The sequence below is a fragment of the Heterodontus francisci genome, chromosome 24, assembly GCF_036365525.1.
Source record: "Heterodontus francisci isolate sHetFra1 chromosome 24, sHetFra1.hap1, whole genome shotgun sequence".
In the NCBI taxonomy this organism is placed as follows: Eukaryota; Metazoa; Chordata; class Chondrichthyes; order Heterodontiformes; family Heterodontidae; genus Heterodontus; species Heterodontus francisci.
Window position 1 is genome coordinate 16,057,613 of NC_090394.1, and position 20,552 is coordinate 16,078,164.

The following is a 20,552-nucleotide window of genomic DNA, read 5'->3' on the forward strand; positions in this document are numbered from 1 at the left end:
CTCTATGCTCTCATTTTCCAGGCTACCTTTGCCAATCTGATTCGCCCAATCTACATGTAGAATAAAGTCACTCATGACTATTGTAGTATCTTTCTTACAGGTCCCATTTATTTCTTCCTGTATACTCTGTGCTACAGTGTAGCAACTGTTAGGGGGCCTATAAACTACTCCCACAAGTGCCCTCTTACCTTTCCTATTTCTTATCGCTACCCAAACTGATTCTACATCTTGCTTTTCTGGGCTAAGGGGCACAAGTCTTCAGTACTACAGCCAGGATATTGTCAGGGCCCATAGCTTTTGCTGTATCCAGTGTTTTCAGCCATTTCTTGATCACATAAAGTGAATCGAATTGCCTGAAAACTGGCATCTCTGATGGTGGGGATCTTAGGAGGAGGCTGAGATGGATCATCCAGTCTACATTTCTGGCTGAAGATGGTTGCAAATGCTTCAGCCTTGTCTTTTGCATGATGTGCTGGGCTCCCCCATCATTGAGGATGGGGATGTTTTTGGAGTCTTCTTCTCTGGTTAGTTTTTAATTGTCCACCACCATTCATGACTGAATGTGGCAGGACTGCAGAACTTTGATCTGATCTGTTGGTTGCAGGATTGTTTAGCTCTGTATACCCTGCTGCTTCTGCTGTTTTGCATGCATGTAGTCCTGTTTTGTAGCTTCAGCAGATTGACATCTCATTTTTAGGTATGTCTGGTGCTGCTTCTGGCATGCTCTCTTACATGCCTTATTGAACCAGGGTTGGTCCCCTGCCTTGTGGTAATGATAGAGTGAGGGATATGCCAGGCCATGAAGTTACACATTGTGGTGGAATACAATTTTACTGCTGCTGATGATCCACAACGCCTCATGGATGCCAAGTTTTGAGCTGCTAGATCTGTTCTGAGTCCATTCCATTTAGCACGGTGGTAGTACCACACGACATGATGGAGGGGGTCTTCAGTGTGAAGGCAGGACTTAGTCTCCACAAGGACTGTGCAGTGGTCACTCCTACCACTACTGTCATGGACAGATGCATCTGTAACAGGTAGATTGGTGAGCAAAGGGTGAAGTCGGTCTTTCCATCTTGCTGGTTCTCTCACCACCTGCCGCAGACCTAGTATAGCAGCAATGTCATTCAGGACTCGGCCAGCTCGATCAATAGTCATGCTACCGAGCCACTCTTGGTGATGGACATTAAAGTCCCCCACCCAGAGTACTTTCTGTGCCCTTGCCGCCCTCAGTGCCTCTTCCAAGTGGTGTTCAACATGGTGGAGTACTGACTCAACAGCTAAGGGAGGGCAGTAGATGATAATCAGCAGGAAGTTTTCTTACCCATATTTGACCTGATACCATGTGATTTCATGGGGTCCAGAGTCAATGTTGAGGACTGCTAGGACTACTCCACCCCTGATGGGTCTACCCTGCCGGTGGGACAATACATACCTGGGGATGTTGATGGTGGTGTCTAGGACATGGTCTGTAAGGTATGATTTGGTGGGCATGACTATATCAGGCTGTTGCTGGTTTAGTCTGTGGGACAGCTGTCCCAATGTTGGCACAAGTCCCCAGATGTTAGTGAAGGTCGACTGGGCAGGGTGTGCCTTTGCCATTTCCGGTACCTAGGTCGATGCCAGGTGGTCTGTCTGGTTTTATTCTTATTCAACTTTTCTGTAGCGGTTTGATACAACTGAGTGGCTTTCTAGGCCATTTCAGAGGGCAGTTAGGAGACAACCACATTGCTGTGGGCCTGGAGTCACATGTAGGCCAGACTGCGTAAGAATGGCAGCTTTTCTTTGTTGAAGGACATTAGTGAACCAGATGGGTTTTTACAACTAACTACTAGTTTCATGGTCATTATTAATGAGACTGGCATTTTGTTCGAGATTTATTAATCAATTGTATTGAATTCCACCAGTTGCAATGCTGGGATTGGAACCCGTATCTCTAGTGCATTAGTCTAGGCCTTTGGATTACTAGTCCTGTAACACTATGTTACTGTCCCCAAACATACAGGGCTTTGATGAAGCCACAAAAAATAAGAGCAAAATACAGCGGATACTGGGACGCTGAAATGAGAACAGTAAGTGCCAGAAATACTCAGCAGGTCTGGCAGCATCTGTGTAGAGAGAAACAGAGATAACGTTTCAGGTCAGTGACCCTTCATCAGAACTGTCAAAAGTTGGAAATGTAACAGTCTTTGAGCGAGTGAAAGGGGGCAGGGGGCAGAGGGAAGAAGAACAAGGACGAAGGACTGTGATAGGACAGATGTCATGGAACAGAATGCAAATGGAGTTCTACACAGTTGTAGCGAAAGACAAAGCATGAGTGCAGAGAGAGTGCTAATGGCAGAATAATGAACAGCTCTGTACTCTTTTTTTAATTATTTATTTTTTAACCATGTCTTAAACTTATTTTTCATGTTTTTGCTTTTGTACAGAGCTGCTCATTATGCGGCTGCTCATTTAAATAGCCAGGACGGACCGTCCCCACCCCCCCAGTCATGTTGAGGGGGTGGTCTGTCCATCCCCGGCACTGCGTCAGCTGCCTGTGCACAGGCGCTGGCACCATTTTTAAAGGTCTGCCAGCCCTGCCAGCGCATTTAAATGTTTAAAGAAGTATGCCCCCCAAAAATATACAATAAATTTCTAATGCCCCTTTTCCACCCCCAGTAACATTTACATGAATTATTTGCCCCTCCCCCCACCTTTTAAATGTGACTTCCCCTCCCCCAAGACTGCCCAAAGTTTAGAGTTCACCCCTTCCCACCATCTCCTACACCTATTACATTTATTTGACCCCGTTCCCCACCACCCACCCCCCCACAGAAAATATGACCTCCTCCCTCTCTCCCCATCAGTATCCAGCCACCTTACCCCTGACGGGGAATTGATGGCATGAGAGTGCCGGCCACCGCACCAATGATCACGGCAGGCATGGAAAATTGAAGGTAAGTCCATTTAAATGTATTCAATTTATTAATTTAAATATTTAAATTCACATCCTGTCACCCAGCAGCGGAGGCGGGGGTCCACCACAGAGCCTCGCCACCGTCGGAAGGATTGGTCTGGGCTCTCCCAGCGTTGAGGTCCATGGTGAGCCTCTTCCGGAATTCGGGCCACCCCCGCCATGGATCACAATGCCGGGGGGACAACAAAATCCAGTCCGATCTGTGGGAAAGCAGCAGCAGAGCGAGAGAACACTATAATTCTTCCACAAAAACCCCAGTGTGTTATTAATGCTGTTTATGAATAGCAAGAATTTTATCAGCATTCAGGTGGCCGGTGACCAGCAACACATGAGTATGCAGGTGAAAGCTCTCTTCCCAGGCAGCACTCATGATTCCTTTACTGAAAGGCATTTCTCTGTTGTTGGGGTATTTGAAGAAGAGGGACGGCTTCTAAGAGTCAAAAGCTATCCTCTTCAGTGCTAATTCATCGTACCCTTACAACAGGCAGGAACACCAAGTAATTGCAGATACAACAAGTACCATGCAGTCATTGAATGTCCTTGAGGCATCTTGAAGCAGCACCTCCTATGTTTGAACAGATATGGGATATATTACTGTAGAGTCACCAAGAAAAAGCTGCCTGCACAGTTTTGACATTCAGGGAGCCCGAATCATGGAATACTTGAAGGAGCAGTCCCACTACCTTAAGTTACCCTGAAATTATTCTCACTGAAATATCTTTGCAGGGACCAAGGGTAGTACATCAAGCTTTCATAAATTATACCTTCACCAAGCTGTCATCTAATTTACATACTGTGTTATGCCCAGGGCTTCTCCTTGGTGATAATGCATGGTGAGTGTCTTCTCAAACCTATTGTAGTGCTCCCTTTAAGCGTTTCCCTGCTGGGAGACATAAGCAAGGTCACAGGTTGCTGGGTGTCAGTGATGCATCTTGGGATTAAGATGAGCATGTACCCCCTTCTTCTGTGCCATGAGCTAGTCTAGCATGTACTTCCACTATGTGATGGCTGGCTGGTCCTGCCTGCTTTTTTGACACATTTTCTACACATTGGCCGATTGGCTGGATCAGCTGGAAATGGGACTGGCCTGAGAGTCAGCAACCGTATCCAATGTAAACAGCAAGTGGGAGAGGTGTATAACAGATCTGATATCACCCCTTTTACACTATCGACAAAAGTTAAAATGATCCCTCTGTGAAGAAGTTTCTTCTGCCCATTGTTCTAAACCTCCTACATTTAATCGAGTATCTATGGACCTTTGTTCTTGACCCATCAACTACTGGGAACGGTGTGCTTTTACCTGCCCTGTCCCATCCTTCTATAATTTTAAACACTTCAGTTGCCCCATAATCTGCAGTTTTCTAATGAAAAAACAAACAATTTCCATAGTATATTTGTATTTCTTAATACAAGATAGCATCCTAGTCAATGTACATTGTACCCGCACTAAAGAATCACAGCTAAAGATTGGTTTGCCCTTTTTTTCGGGTGTGGAGGTTGCAATTCATGTTATCCCGGTCCCATTGAGATAGCCACTAAGGGGATGTACAAGGATGAATTTGTATTATTGGACATGTAGTTGGATATTGTTGTTATGGAAAGTTTTTTTTGTTGGTGGCTTTTATTGCAAGATTTTGGCTGAGGACGCTATAATGGGAGGTCACGGATGGATTGAAAGGTGGGGAATTGTGGAACAATGATGATGATGGGATGACTGCCTAAGGAAACTGGAGGCTCTGTAGGTGTTCTCGGACAGCCCATCCGGAACAAAAGGATCCTGGATTCTTTCTCCCTGTCTCTACCTCCTCTTCCTCCTCTTCTTCCTCCTCCTCCTCCTCCTCAGCCTCCCAAAGTGGCATCTGTGTGTCTGGTGGCAATGGCTGCACCCTCATGAGAATGAGGTTATAGAGGACACCGAGAACACCATGTACTTGGAGACACACTCCAGTGTGTATTGCCGGCTTCCCCCCAAGCGGTCCAGGCAGTGGAACCAGTGCTTAAGAATGTAGATGGTCTGCTCACAATGTTTCTGGTGGCTGGATGGTTCTCATTATACACTCACTGTCCTCTTGGTGGCGGGGAGGTGTGGTCATTATCAGCTATGTGTGCAGGAGGTGTCCCTTGTCTCCAAGCAGCCAGCCTTTGGTTCTTCGTAGGAAGATCAGACTGCCTCAGGGTGAAGGCATTGTTTCTGCTGCCAGGATAGTGGGTATTAACCAACAAGATACACTGTGCATGGTCACACACCAACTGTACATTAATGGACTGGAACCCTTTGTGGTTCCTATACTTCTTCCTCTTGACATTGGGGCCCACAGAACCACGATGGTGCAGTCGATGGCTCTCTGCACTATTAGGGATCCTGCTACCCTGGCAAAGCCACATGCCCACTCATCCTGCTTCTCTCTGGTTAGAGAGAACACGATGACTTCACCTCTCCTCATGTACAGGGCCAACATCACCTCTTGGATGCAGTGATGGATGGCAAACTATGAGCTGTTTGCTATGTCACCTGCTTCCACCAGGAAGATCTGGTCATGTACAAATTGAGAGCAATGATGACCTTGGCCACTGGCAGTGTCGGCCCCACACTGGTGTGAGGCTGTGGGTCTTGTTGAAGGAGGTGGTACAGTTCAGTGAACACCTCCATGCTGAATCTCAGTCACCTCAGGCATTGCTCCTGGGTGAGGTGGAGGTAGGAGAAGTGCTCCCTGAAAATGCTTCGCGTGTAGGGCCTTACTTCCTTCCTCTGTGCAGAGCTTCCCTTGTCTGCAGCCTCTGCTGCATTTGCCTGTCATGTTGCAGACCCAGAGGTACTGCAGCGACAGCCCCATACCTGCTTCAGCTTTTGTGTAGACAGGTCACATAACCCCTCTGAGAGTATGGGGGCAGCAACACTCCCTGCCAAATCCAGCAGCTCACCACAACCTCTCCAAAACCCTCCACAGTGCTTCCACAAACTTTGCAAGAGCAGAAGTAAGTCAAAAGCACCTCACCTGCAAGCCAGGTAGCTGGACCTTTAAATAGCACTAGTGGGAATTGGGGGAGGGGTGGGGGGAGTCCCTGTTGCAGTTGAACACGTGCCAGTGCCCTTCCCGGCATGAGGTGCCACGCAGGCCGAGCGGAAGTGGCTGGAAACGCTATGCGCACCTTTTTCTCACTTCAGAGCTTCCGTAGCGCAGGTACCACAGGTACTTCACACAGTATTCTAACTGAGGTCTTATTAAAGTTTTTTTTATAGCATCATCAATATTTGCCTTTGGTTTTTTTATATTCTGAACCTCTGTTGAGATAAAACCTGGAATTTTATTAGTTTTTTTCAACTTTAATACCCTGAGGTGTTGCCTTTAATGTTCTGTGAACCTGACCTCAAATCCCTCTGCTCTCCGTAGTAACAAACCTTCTTCCATTCAGAGTATAATTACTACTGTTACTTGATTTTACCAAAAATGCCGCATTGCAATCTTCCCGACATTGACTTCAGTCTGTCATTTTTTAGCCCATTCCTCCATGTCATCAATATTCCTCTGCAGTTTATTTAGAGATACAGCACTGAAACAGGCCCTTCGGCCCACCGAGTCTGTGCCGACCAACAACCACCCATTTATACTAACCTTACAGTAATCCCATATTCCCTACCACCTACCAACACTAGGGGCAATTTACAACGGCCAATTTACCTATCACCTGCAAGTCTTTTGGCTGTGGGAGGAAACCGGAGCACCCGAAGAAAACCCACACGGTCACAGGGAGAACTTGTAAACTCCGCACAGACAGTACCCAGAATCGAACCCGGGTCCCTAGAGCTGTGAGGCTGCGGTGCTAACCACTGCGCCACTAGCAGTCTAAAGAATTAACTATACATCCAACAGGGCTATATCCACATGACTGATACAACAATTAACAGAAATAGCCCCTGAAAGAAATTGGGTTGGCTTTTACAGGCACCCCAACGTTGGGGGTCATGGTGGGGGAGCCCAGAAAATGTCTCCGAGAGAGGCCTGCCAGGAAGGCCCGGCCCAATATTGCTGGCGGCGATAAGGCCTCGTGGCAGCCCCCTTGCCGCTCTGTGACGGGAAGACAATCTAAATATTTAAATTTATTCAAATAAATGAATTAAATACTTACCTGCTCCCTCCGTCCATTCCGCTCCGATATTGTAGCCGATGGCTGGCACTCCCACGCTTTTGGATCTTCATTCGGAGATCCGATGCGGGACACTGGTAGGGAGGGGAAAGCAGGTAGGTCACAGAGTCATAGAGTTATATAGGACAGAAACAGGTCCTTCGGCCCATTGTGTCCGTGCCGGCCATCAAGTGCCTATCTATTCTAATCCCATTTTCCAGCACTTGGTCCGTAGCCTTGTATGCTATGCATTTCAAGTGCTCATCTAAATACTTCTTAAATATTGTGATGGTTCCTGCCTCTACCACCCCTTCAGGCAGTGTGTTCCAGATTCCAACCACCCTCTGGGTGAAAAAAGTTTTCCGCAAATCTCCTCTAAACCTCCAGCCCCTTACCTTAAATCTATGCCCCCTGGTTATTGACCCATCCGCTAAGGGAAAAAAGTTTTTTCCTATCTACCCTATCTATACCCCTCATAATTTTGTATACCTCAATCAGGTCCCTCCTCAGCCTTCTCTGCTCCAAGGAAAACAACCCTACCCTTACCAGTCTCTTTTCATAGCTGAAATGCTCCAGCCCAGACAACATCCTGGTGAATCTCCTCTGCACCCTCTCCAGTGCAGTTACATCCTTCCTATCGTGTGGCAACCAGAACTGTACACAGTACTCCAGATGTGGCCTAACCATTTTATACAGCTCTATCATAACCTCCTGCTCTTATATTCTATGCCTCGGCTAAAAAAGGCAAGTATCCCATATACCTTATCTACCCGTGCTGCTGTCTTCACTGATCTATGGACAAGTACACCAAGGTCCCTCTGACCCTCTGTACTTCCTAGGGTCCTACCATCCATTGTATATTCCCTTGCCTTGTTAGACCTCCCAAAATGCATCACCTCACACTTCTCAGGATTAAATTCCATTTGCTGCTGCTCTGCCCATCTTACCAGTCCATCTATATCGTCCTGTAATCTATGGCTTTCCTCCTCGCTATTTACGACACCAACAATGTTCGTGTCATCTGCGAACTTGCTGATCATACCTCCTATATTCACATCGAAATCATTAATATACACTACAAACAACAAGGGTCCCAACACTGATCCCTGTGGTACACCACTGGTCACAGGCTTCCACTCGCAAAAACAACCCTTGACCATCACCCTCTATCTCCTGCCATTAAGCCAATTTTGGATCCAATTTGCCCTGGATCCCATGGGCTCTTACCTTCTTGACCAATCTCCCATGTGGGACCTTATCAAAAGCCTTACTAAAGTCCATGTAGACTACATCAACCGCTTTACCCTCATCTACACATCTAGTCACCTCCTCGAAAAATTCAATCAAGTTTGTTAGACATGATCTCTCCCTAACAAAGCCATGCTGACTATCCTTGATTACTCCCTGCCTCTCCAAGTGGAGATTAATCCTGTCCCTCAGAGTTTTTCCCAGTAGTTTCCCTACCACTAATGTTATACTCACCGGCCTGTAATTACCTGGTTTCTCCCTGCTACCCTTCTTGAATAATGGTACCACATTCATTGTCCTCCAGTCCTCTGGCACCTCTCCTGTGGCCAGAGAGGATTTGAAAATTTGTGTCAGAGCCCCTGCTATCTCCTCCCTTGCCTCACATAACAGCCTGGGATACATCTCATCTGGGCCTGAGGATTTATCCACTTTTAAGCCTGCTAAAACCACGAATACCTCCTCCCTTTCGATGCTAATTTGTTAGAGTATATCACAGTCCCCCTCCTTGATCTCTATACCTGTATCGCCCTTCTCCATAGTGAACACAGATGAAAACTAATCATTTAAAACCTCACCTATATCTTCCGGCTCCGCACACAGATTGCCACTTTGATCCCTAATGGGCCCTACCCTTGTCCTGGTTATCCTCTTGCCCTTAATATACTTATTTTCCTTTATCTTGCCTGCCAATGTTTTTTCATGCCCCCTCTTTCCTCTCCTAATTACTTTTTTAAGTACCCGCCTACACTTTCTGTACTCCTCGAGGGCCTCTGCCGTTTTCAGCCCCCGAATCTGCCATAAGCCTCCTTATTTTTTCCTGAGCTAATCCTCTATATCCCTTGTCATCCATCGTTCCCTGGACTTGTTGGTCCTACCCTTCACCTTTACGGGAACATGTTGTCCCTGAATTCTCACTATTTCCTTTTTGAATGACTCCCACTGGTCTGATGTAGACTTTCCTACAAGTAGCTGCTCCTAGTCCACTTTAGCCAGATCCTGTTTTATCATACTGAAATCGGCCTTCCCCAAATTCAGTACCTTAATTTCCGGTCCATCTTTGTCCTTTTCCACAACTACCTTAAATCTTACAGAGTTATGGTTACTATCCCTGAAATGCTCTCCCACTGACACTTCTACCACTTGTTCAGCTTCATTCCCCACGATTAGGTCCAGTACTGCCCCTTCTCTTGTAGGACTTTCTACATGCTGACTCAAAAAGCTCTCCTGGATGCACTTTAAGAATTTCGCCCCCTTTAAGCTTTTTTTAAGTATTTCAGTGCGGGGGTGGGTGAGAGCGGGGTCAAAGTAATATGATTGGTGGAAGGGTGGTGGGAAGGGTTAAAGATAAAAGTTTGTGAACTTTGTGGAGGAGATGGTCAGGTACAAAAGGTACAAAAGGACAAATTTTGCATCGGGGAGAGGGCACAGAATGAAGTGGATGTTAATTGGGGGGACTGGGAGAGGGGCTAGAAACATTTATTTAATTTGTTACATTTAATTTACAATGCCTTTATCTTTAAATCTGTAAATGAAATGGAAGGACTTGAAGCCCTTTAAAAATGACGTTGGCGCCTGTTGTCGGGAACATATTAATTTATTAATTAGTGCTAGAAATGTCAGTTAGAGGGGTAAAGTGCTTCACCTGTGAGATGTGGGAGGTCCGTGATGCTTCCAGACAACTACATCTGCAGGAGGTGTACCCAGTTGCAGCTCCTCACAGACCGCATGAATCGGTTGGAGCAGCAATTGGATGCACTTAGGAGCATGCAGGTGGCAGAAAGCATCATAGACAGGGGTTTTAGAGACGTAGTTACATCCAAGGTGCAGGCAGATAGATGGGTGACCGCTAGAAGGGGCAGGCTGTCAGTGCAGGAATCCCCTGTGGCTATCCCCCTCTCTAACAAGTACACCATTTTGAATACTGTTGGGGGGGATGGCCTATCAGGGGGAAACAAAAGCAGCCGGAGCAGCGGCACCACGGCTGGCACTGTTGTTCAGCAGGGAGGGACAAAGCACAGAAGAGCAATAGTTATAGGGGACTCTATAGTCAGGGGCACAGATAGGCGCTTCTGTGGACGTGAAAGAGACTCCAGGATGATATGTTGCCTCCCTTGTGCCAGGGTAAAGGATGTCTCTGAACGGGCAGGGGGCATTCTGAAGGAGGAGGGTGAACAGCCAGAGGTTGTGGTACACATTGGTACTAACGACATAGGCAGGAAGTGTGACAAGGTCCTGCAGGGGGAGTTTAGGGAGTTAGGTAATAAGTTAAAAGACAGGACCTCTAGGGTTGTAATCTCTGGATTACTCCCTGTGCCACGTGCCAGTGAGGCTAGAAATAGGAAGATATTGTAGCTAAACACGTGGCTAAACAGCTGGTGTAGGAGGGAGGGTTTCAGATATCTGGATCATTGGGATCTCTTCCGGGACAGATGGGACCTGTACAAGAAGGACGGGTTGCATCTAAACTGCAGGGGCACAAATATCCTGGCTGCGAGGTTTGCTAGTGTCACTCGGGAGGGTTTAAACTAGTGTGGCAGGGGAGTGGGAACCAGAGCAGTAGGTCAGTCGGTGAAATAACTGAGGGGGAACAAGTGAATAAGGCCAGTAAGACTAAGAGGAAGAGTGGGCAGGGAGATGTCGCTGAGCACAGCGGGACTGGTGGTCTAAAGTGCATTTGTTTCAATGTGAGAAGTATAACAGGTAAGGCAGATGAACTTAGAGCTTGGGTTAGTACTTGGAACAATGATTTTGCTGCTATTACAGAGACTTGGTTGAGGGAAGGACAGGATTGGCAGCGAAGCGTTCCGGGATTTAGAAGCTTCAGGTGGGATAGAGGGGGATGTAAAAGGGGTGGGGGAGTTGCATTACTGGTTAAGGAGAATATCACAGCTGTACTGCGGGAGGACACCTCGGAGGGATCATGCAGCGAGGCAATATGGGTAGAGCTCAGGAATAGTCACAATGTTGGGGGTTTACTAGAGGCCTCCCAACAGCCAGCGGGAGATAGAGGAGCAGATATGTAGACAGATTTTGGAAAGATGTAAAAGCAACAGGGTTGTAGTGGTGGATGATTTTAACTTCCCTTGTATTGATTGGGACTCACTTAGTGCTAGGGGCTTGGATGGGGCAGAATTTGTGAGGAGCATCCAGGAGGGCTTCTTGAAACAATATGTAGATAGTCCAACTAGGGATGAGGCCATACTGGACCTGATATTGGGGAATGAGCCCGGCCAGGTGGTCGAAGTTTCAGTGAGAGAGAATTTCGGGAACAGTGACCATAATTCCATAAGTTTTAAGGTACTTGTGGATAAGGATAAGAGTAGTCCTCGGGTAAAGGCGCTAAATTGGGGGAAAGCTAATTATAACAATATTAGGCAGGAACTGAAGAATTTAGATTGGGGGCGGCTGTTTGAGGGTAAATCAACATCTGACATGTGGGAGTCTTTCAAACGTCAGTTGATTAGAATCCAGGACTGGCATGTTCCTGTGAGGATGAAGGATAAGTTTGGCAAGTTTCGGGAACCTTGGATAACGAGCGATATTGTGAGTCTAGTTAAAAAGAAAAAGGAAGCATACGTAATGGCTAGAAGGCTGGGAACAGATGAAGCCCTTGAGGAATATAAAGAAAGAAGGAAGGAACTTAAGCAAGGAGTCAGGAGGGCTGAAAGGGGTCATGAAAAGTCATTGGCAAACAGGATTAAGGAGAATCCTTAGGCTGTTTATACATATATAAAGAGCAAGAGGGTAACCAGGGAAAGGGTTGGCCCACTCAAGGACAGAGGAGGGAATCTATGCGTGGAGCCAGAGGAAATGGGCGAGGTACTAAATGAATACTTTGCATCAGTATTCACCAAAGAGACGGACTTGGTGGATGATGAGTCTAGGGAAGGGAGTGTAGATAGTCTGGGTCATGTCGATATCAAAAAGGAGGAGGTGTTGGGCATCTTAAACATTAAGGTAGATAAATCCCCAGGGCCTGATGGGATCTACCCCAGAATATTGAGGGACACAAGGGTGGAAATTGCTGGGGCCTTGACAGAAATCTTTGTATCCTCATTGGCTACAGGTGAGGTCCCAGAGGACTGGAGAATAGCCAATGTTGTTCCTTTGTTTAAGAAGGGTAGCAAGGATAATCCAGGAAATTACAGGCCGGTGAGCCTTACGTCAGTGGTATGGGAAATTATTGGAGAGGATTCTTCGGGACAGGATTTACTCCCATTTGGAAACAAATGGACTTATTAGCGAGAGGCAGCATGGTTTTGTGACGGGGAGGTCAAGTCTCACTAACCTGATCGTGTTTTTTGAGGAGGTGACGAAGATGATTGATGAAGGAAGGGCAGTGGATGTTTTCTTCATTGATTTCAGTAAAGCCTTTGACAAGGTCCCTCATGGCAGACTGGTACAAAAGGTGAAGTCACACGGGATCAGAGATGAGCTGGCAAGATGGATACAGAACTGGCTCAGTTATAGAAGACAGAGGGTAGCAGTGGAAGGGTGCTTTTCTGATTGGAGGGCTGTGACTAGTGGTGTTCCGCAGGGATCAGTGCTAGGACCTTTGCTGTTTGTAGTGTATATAAATGATTTGGAGGAAAATGTAGCTGGTCTGATTCGTAAGTTTGCAGACGACACAAAGGTTGGTGGAGTTGCGGATAGTGATGAGGATTGTCAGAGGATACAGCAGGATATGGATTGGTTGGAGACTTGGGCGGAGAAATGGCAGATGGAGTTTAATCCGGACAAATGTGAGGTAATGCATTTTGGAAGGTCTAATACAGGTGGGAAGTATACAGTAAATGGCAGAAACCTTTGGAGTATTGACAGGCAGAGAGATCTGGGTGTACAGGTCCACAGATCACTAAAAGTGGCAACGCAGATGGATAAGGTAGTCAAGAAGGCAGAAGGCATGCTTGCCTTCATCAGTTGGGGCATAGAGTATAAAAACTGGCAAGTCATGCTGCAGCTGTACAGAACCTTAGTTAGGCCACACTTAGAATATTGCATACAATTCTGATCGCCACACTACCAGAAGGATGTGGAGGCTTTGGAGAGGGTACAGAAGAGGTTTACCAGGATGTTGCCTGGCCTGGAGGATATTAGCTATGAGGAGAGGTTGGATAAACATAGATTGTTTTCACTGGAACGACAGAGGTGGAGGGGCGATATGATAGGGGATTACAAAGTTATGAGTGGCATGGACAGAATGGATAGTCAGAAGCTTTTTCCCAGGATGGAAGAGTCAGTTGCTAGGGGACATAGGTTTAATGTGCGAGGGGCAAAGTTTAGAGAGGATGTGTGAGGCAAGTTTTTTTTACACAGAGGGTGGCGAGTGCCTGGAACTTGCTGCCGGGGGAGGTGGTGGAAGCAGGTACGTTAGTGACGTTTAAGAGGCATCTTGACAAATACATGAATAGGATGGGAATAGAGGGATACGGTCCCCGGAAGTGCGGAAGGTTTTCATTTCGACAGGCATCAAGATCGGCGCAGGCTTGGAGGGCCAAATGGCCTGTTCCTGTGCTGTCCTGTTCGTTGTTCTTTGTTCATATCACCCACCCATCCGCGGCATTGGGGGCATGGTCCACCCTAGCCATGTACATGAGCCACCGTGGTTTAATATCGCGGTGGCTCCATGGAGTAAAGCAAATGCGTGCGGGCCGTCAATTTTTATAGCCACCACCGATTACAGCGGCGACAACATAAAACGCAGCCCGTTATTCATCACTTCCAACCACTCTGAAACATTGCTCTTAACTCCTCTTCTTCCGTCTAACCAATTTTTAATTCAGTTTGCTATCCTATCCCTAAACCAAACCCTTTAATCCTCTCTAGTAATCTCCCATGTAGTACCTTGTCAAAGTTTTTCCTCGAGTCCATGTATACTGCATCCACTGCATTTGCCCTGTACACCACAGCTGTTACTTTGTCAACAACTCTGAGGTTTGTCAAGCACAATCACCCCTTTTGAAATCTGTGCTGGATACTTCTGACTATCCTCTCTCTGAATGAAATACTCTAACATTTTTACATCCACAGATGTTAAAATAACTGGATTTTAATTACTTGGAGTTGCTCTGTCCCTTGTTTTAAAAAAAAAATGGATACGGCACTGGCCACTCTCCAGTTCTCCAGCTCACTTTCATATTTATTAGAGCCTGAAATATCGTTTCTAAGGCCTCTGTAATTTCCTCCCTCAACTCTTTCAGAATCTTAGGATGTGTTCCATCAGGCCAATGATCCATCGCCACCCTGAAGAAATATACTGTCCTTCTGCTGGCTTCACAGTGATAGAATTAGGCCCTTGCTCAGCTGCCTGAGCCCACCCTCCCCATCCCCCCACTCCCACTGTCGGAAAATTGACCCACACTCTAGTCACCTAACCCTTTCCCATCATGTTGCTTCCTGTCCTCCACTCCATCCCCCACCTCTTCCTCTTCTCACCTCTTCACTTCTCCAGTATGTTCCTATGTTCCTCTTCTCCCCTGCCCCTCTCTCCCCTGGCCAATTCCCACTTACCCTTTCATTGTCTTCCATTTTTTCCTCTCATCCATTCTCTTCTCCTGCTTTTCACAATCCTCTTATTCCCACCCCTCTCACCATTCCCTTCCCCTATTCCTCTCTCCTTTTCCTATTTCTCTCTTCCTTCCTCTTGTTCTCCCTCTCTTTCTACTTCCCACTCCCCTGACCTCCTCCTGCTCCACCTGTATCCAGATATTCAACAGCTTTATAATCTGCTTGGCCTAATAGTGGACTTGGTCTTTATTCCTGTGCCATATTAAAAAGTGGGTCTGTCTACTTTGGCACACAAATACCAACTCCATTGTAGTGCTATAACATGCATACTTTCATTACAGTTTTCTATATGCTCATGAATTTATTTGTTATCAAAATGATTTTCCAGTTTCTATTGGATTGCACATTCATACTAATTACAAGTGAGTTGCCCTAACCAAGAAACACAATGTTGGTCGGGTCATGACAACATGATGTGAAGCGGATTTGAGAACATGGCAAATGGCAAACATGGATCAGGGGAATGAATGAATTTCATTGGGCGTAATGCTCTTTTATCATTCTTGACTTTTCTTAAGTATTTGTAAGATCATATAACTGATGTGAGTGCTATAATAGGGAGTGAGAGCCATACAGGAGGAATGTGTCATGACTTGCCTTGTAAACAGAAGGCAGTGTCTACAGCAGTTCAGATCGGAGCTTTGTCTGTTTTCTACCATTCAAACATTTTAAAATGATAAAGAATTTATAATTATGATTTTAACTGCAATATTCTGACTAAAGTTAATTACAATCAATATTTACATCAATAAGCATCAACACCAATAAAAGTGTTCAATGCAAAAGCAATAGCTTTACACTTAAATAATTGTAATACACATGTAAATTCTGACTACCTGTCAGTAGTACATTTGCAGACTGTACTAACAAGGTTATTTTGCAAATACACTGGGGTAGAAATTCAGACATGTCAATTCAACTCTTGAATCACTGGTCAAAATTCAAAAAGTGCCCTAGCTGATTCCCCTATTGATATCTAGCTATTGTTTCCTCAATTTTCTGATTTTATTTTCTCCATTATTCTTACATGGCAATTCATGACTTTTCTTTAAGTAATTCTTTAAGTAAGGATATGTGGGCTACTTACAATGACAGCATTTATTGCCCATCCCTAATTGCCCTTGAGAAGGTGGTGGTGAGCTGCCTTCTTGAACCGCTGCAGTCCATGTGAGGTAGGTACACCCACAGTGCTGTTTGGAAGGGAGTTCCAGGATTTTGACCCTGCGACCACAGCATTACACTGAAGATGAACTAAAAACCCAGCCCAGTTCAAGGCTATTGTTCAAAGGATAATAGGATAATTGCAAGCGGATGAGGTAGTGTCTCATTTTGCTCAGAACAATTGAATCATTAATCAAGCCATATGTTTTTACAAGCAAGTTAAGTCTGCTATAGGTAACTTTTCGGGTACAGTGGGGTCAATCGCACCCATAAGTGGACTGAGTATTTTTCTTTTAATTCACATTGTCTTATATCTGCTTGTACCAGTAATACTATAACCTGGAGAATTTGAGTAGTATCTCCTAATGAACCTGTTACTTGATACTTTCACACCTGCATTTCTTCAATTTCTCCAAAGGAAGACCAAGAAAACACTTGATAAGATGAGGCTTTATTTCACACTACAGTGAATTTACAGTACAGTCATAATTAGATTCAAAATGGGTACAGCTTAACACTGCACATGGATACAAAATAAATAATATTCCATACTTCCCTACATCAGTGTGTTCTCTTGCCTGACGTGAACAAGATGGCCTAGAAATATGATTGCACAAAAAAATCACTTCCGGGGAGTGGGATACCACTGAACATGCCTGCTTGCATATGGACCCAGACAGCATGTTAAACTTGTGTTAGAACCTCATTGAAATGATTCAGGCCTGCAGCCAATGCTTCTTGTGCTATTCAATGATGGCACTGCATGGATGGGGGTTTGGAAAATTGGGCATCTTGAACATCATTTAAAGGCAGTCAGCATCTTTAAAGGGAGGTACATCCTAGATTCAAGAAGATGTTTGGAAGAGATCAAGACAGAATGTCCAGGTTCTCCAATAGCAGGTCAGAGGCCCTGAGGTGGGCAGCAGGAGGAAGATTCTGTTTCCACAATGAGCAAAATGCCATTCAGGCATCTCCTAAGCTTTAGTATGTACAATTTGACTGTGAATAATGAACTTGGCCTGTAACAGTCTTTTCTGCATACGATTTTTTGCATTCAAGTTAGGAGTATGGGAGCCTTATGCAAACTCAAGCACTGCAAAATAGATTAATTCCCAACTTTATGTCATGCAAACTAAAATGTGGTCACAATGAACAGAAATTGTTTGTAGAGAGACTGGTACAATGGTTGAAAGGGAAGCAGTGTTTAAAAGACCCAACCATAAGCAACTTAAACAGGAGTTGTCTCCTCAGAACGCATTAACTGCATATGAGAAAACTGATTGAGTGGGACAGAGACCTTTGAAGATTGTGGGCCTGAGTATGTTGGCGAGGGCAACTGAAAGATGTGTATAACCAATGCTATGTATCATATTAATTCTGTATCCTATGATTTGCTAAATACGATACATTAATTTGTTTACAAATGATTACATTCAAATGCACATGCAATACAATAGAATACCTAAATGCTTTGCTTTGGAACTGATGAAAATATTCTCTGTGCACCTTCCACGGAGAATCAAATGGTCTTCAGCATCCAATGCAGCATAGGAACAGTCTGCATAACAAGAGCTGTCACCACTCTTATTTGCAATAAGCAGCCGCGTAGATACAGATACCTCGCAACATTCTGATAGTGATGTAGAATATCGAGGCCTGGATACCGTGTGAATATCTGCTCCTCCACTCATTCAATGCATCTGGATGTTCCATTGTAAATCTGAACTTGATTGAATGATTCAGTGGCTTTTGAATTTGGAGAATTACTGGAGTTTTTCTCATGCCTCTAGTTCAGTTTGCTTGTGAAGATGAAACTCATAGATTTTAACTGGGGATTACATATGTTTAACACATACATTATCCAAAAGCTGAATACTGCAGATGCTGGAAATCTGAAATTAGAACAGTAAATGCTGGAAATACTCAGGTGTTCAGGCAGCATCTGTGAAGAGAGAAACAGAGTTAAGGCTTCAGGTCGATGACCTTTCATCAGAACTGGAAAAAATTAGAGCTGGGACAGGTTTTACACTAGGACAGAGCAGGAACAAGTAGTAGAGGAGGAAAGAACAAGAGAAGGCCCATAGAGGATAGAAGGCAGGAGAGATACAGCATCTTACAAGGAAGTCTGTGAAAGCTTGCTTCATTCACCAATGCTTGCATAAGATCAGACTGTTGAAGATGCATACTCTAAAGAGGATATTTTAATCCCCTGTAGACTGATTCAATCTTTATTGTTATCTATGTTTTGTCAGTAACTTGATATATCTTATTGCTTCTATTAACTTGTGAAGAATTTGATAATTTTTAGTTTGAAAGTTTGACTCTGGTATTTACCATCTTTCAGAGTATTGTCATGCTGGGCCCCCACCTGCCAAGAATGAGGCATATAAATGTCACCATATGGACAATAAATTTCAAATTGTTGCTGGGAAGAAGAGAAGGCCCTTTACAAAGGCTGCCAGACACTTGAATGGAGGACATTTGCATACCAATGGAGACAAGCGAGGTTACTTCCCTTATCCATTTAACCTAAAATGGATTTTGATCACCAGGTATTGTGTGTAAGAAGAGACATTCCAGGGTCTGGTAGGACAAGAGAATCCACAAACACAGACGTGGTTGAACCATTTGGTCACGTGACTAATCTGCTGGCCAACTTGGGAGTTTTTGAATTGTGCACAGACAGTTGTTGAACTCAAAAAGACTGTTTGCTCCTGGATTGAGAAGACCTCTCCTGTCTACTCCCATCTTTTTCCTACAAGCCTGTGGACCCACTGAGGATACATGAACCACAAGAGGAAAAAGTCTCCGACATCGAATGAGGTTTAAGAAAAATTCTGAGCCCCAATAAAAAGCAAGATCTACAATCAAGGACTCTACAATGAGCTCGAAAAACAGTAACTAAAAACATCTTCAGATATTGCCGCAAACTTTTCCACTTTATTTTTTCTGTTCTTTTCTGTCTCTATCTGCATGTGTGTATCGCGTATGCATGCTAGCGTGGGCGCATCCCGTATCCATAGGCATTAACCGAATTAAGTTTAATAAAGTTCAACCTTTTTTCTTTAAAGCTAAGAAAACCTGTTTGGCTGGTTTCTTTGCCTTATAATTGGAAGTTAGCGAGCAAGGATTTACTAACGGGCAGCTAAAAAAATGGTGTGTTTAAAATTAAACCCTGTTACGGTAAGACCAGGTGAAGGCTGAGAGGGAAACCTCGACCCCTTTCTCACCTGGTCGTAACAGAATCAAAGAGATTATGCTGGACACCTCACATGATTTCTGGTGTAACATGCTAGTGCTAATCATGGTTAATGGGCACTTATTCGTAAGCTATGATACAGAATTACCACTGACATGTGAAAATCTGGTTGATTTTGTACGTCTGTGTAAATACCACTGCTGGTATCTCCTTGTTTGATGTGTCTGAGAATAGAACAGTAGGCATCTATGTGTCCTCTGAAATTGTCCCATTATCCCACTGGTAGCAAGCATAAAAACACTGGCATTGCTTCTGCTTGTGCTTTGAGTATAAGTTAAAGTGTTAGGAGAAAGCAAAACGGTAACAGAGTTACTTGCCCTCACAGAATCCATACCCACCGAAGTAGATAGGTTGCTCTAAGTAGCTGTGGCTTGCTTCAACTTGCTGGCGAGCACATGAAGAGACATGGTGGTTTTATGGCATCACCTACTTCGGCACAAGGGACTTCAGCAATTCCAGCAGACAGACCCTGGGAATAGAGTTTACTGAGGCCCCGTCACCACCAGCAGAGCCTCGCATGCCACAGGCACATATTAGTAAATTGTGGGTGCCTTGCCTGCCATTCCCTTTAATGAGATGAAAATCATGGGCAGTGCACCCACAATTTTCTGATAAGCTGCCCTCAGTGTGTAAGTTCCCACTATCAGCGCAGGACCTGAAAAAATTTCACCCCCCTTTTTTTCACTGAAGCAGCTACATCGAAAGAAGTTGAAGATGCTAGTAAAAGGTCTTATGAATCCATGCAGCTAGCCAGCTGATTCAGTGATAAACCACCAATTCTACCCCCTCAACTAATGGAGCAGTTACGAGGGATGCACATACGGAAGGGAGTTCATGTCTCAAAACTGGTAATTATACAGAAAGACACTTTAAACACTTGGAACACAAGCACCCATACACAACATACACTTGGAAGCCTGGCAGATAGTGAGGATGATACCTAACGACTGCAACAGGATAGGCTAGCAGAATGGGCAGACAAGTGGCAGATGGAATTTAATAAAGAGATGTATGAGGTGATGCATTTTGACAGAAGGGATAGGGAGAGGCAATATAGACTAAACGGCACAGTTCTAAAGAGTGTACAGGGACAGAGGGACCTGGAAGTTGATGTGAATGATCTTTGAAGGTGACAGGACATATTGAGAGAGTAGTTAGCAAAGCAAATGGGATCTTGGGCTTCATAAATAGAGGTACTGAGTCCAATAGCAGGGAAGTTATGCTGAACCTTTA

The 20,552-nt window shown here is 44.9% G+C and overlaps 2 long non-coding RNA genes across 3 annotated transcripts in view; one reads left to right on the forward strand and one right to left on the reverse strand.

Annotated features, from left to right (window-relative positions):
* The window catches only part of LOC137383214 (uncharacterized), a 149,479-nt gene extending 130,133 nt beyond the window's left edge, over positions 1-19,346 (forward strand). For both annotated transcript variants that reach the window (XR_010977356.1, XR_010977355.1), the window contains one exon: positions 18,405-19,346. This is a non-coding gene — a long non-coding RNA (uncharacterized lncRNA). The remainder of the gene's footprint in view (positions 1-18,404) is intronic.
* Positions 16,503-20,552, reverse strand: part of LOC137383215 (uncharacterized) — a 77,889-nt gene continuing 73,839 nt past the window's right edge. The window contains exon 3 of the long non-coding RNA XR_010977357.1: positions 16,503-18,002. This is a non-coding gene — a long non-coding RNA (uncharacterized lncRNA). The remainder of the gene's footprint in view (positions 18,003-20,552) is intronic.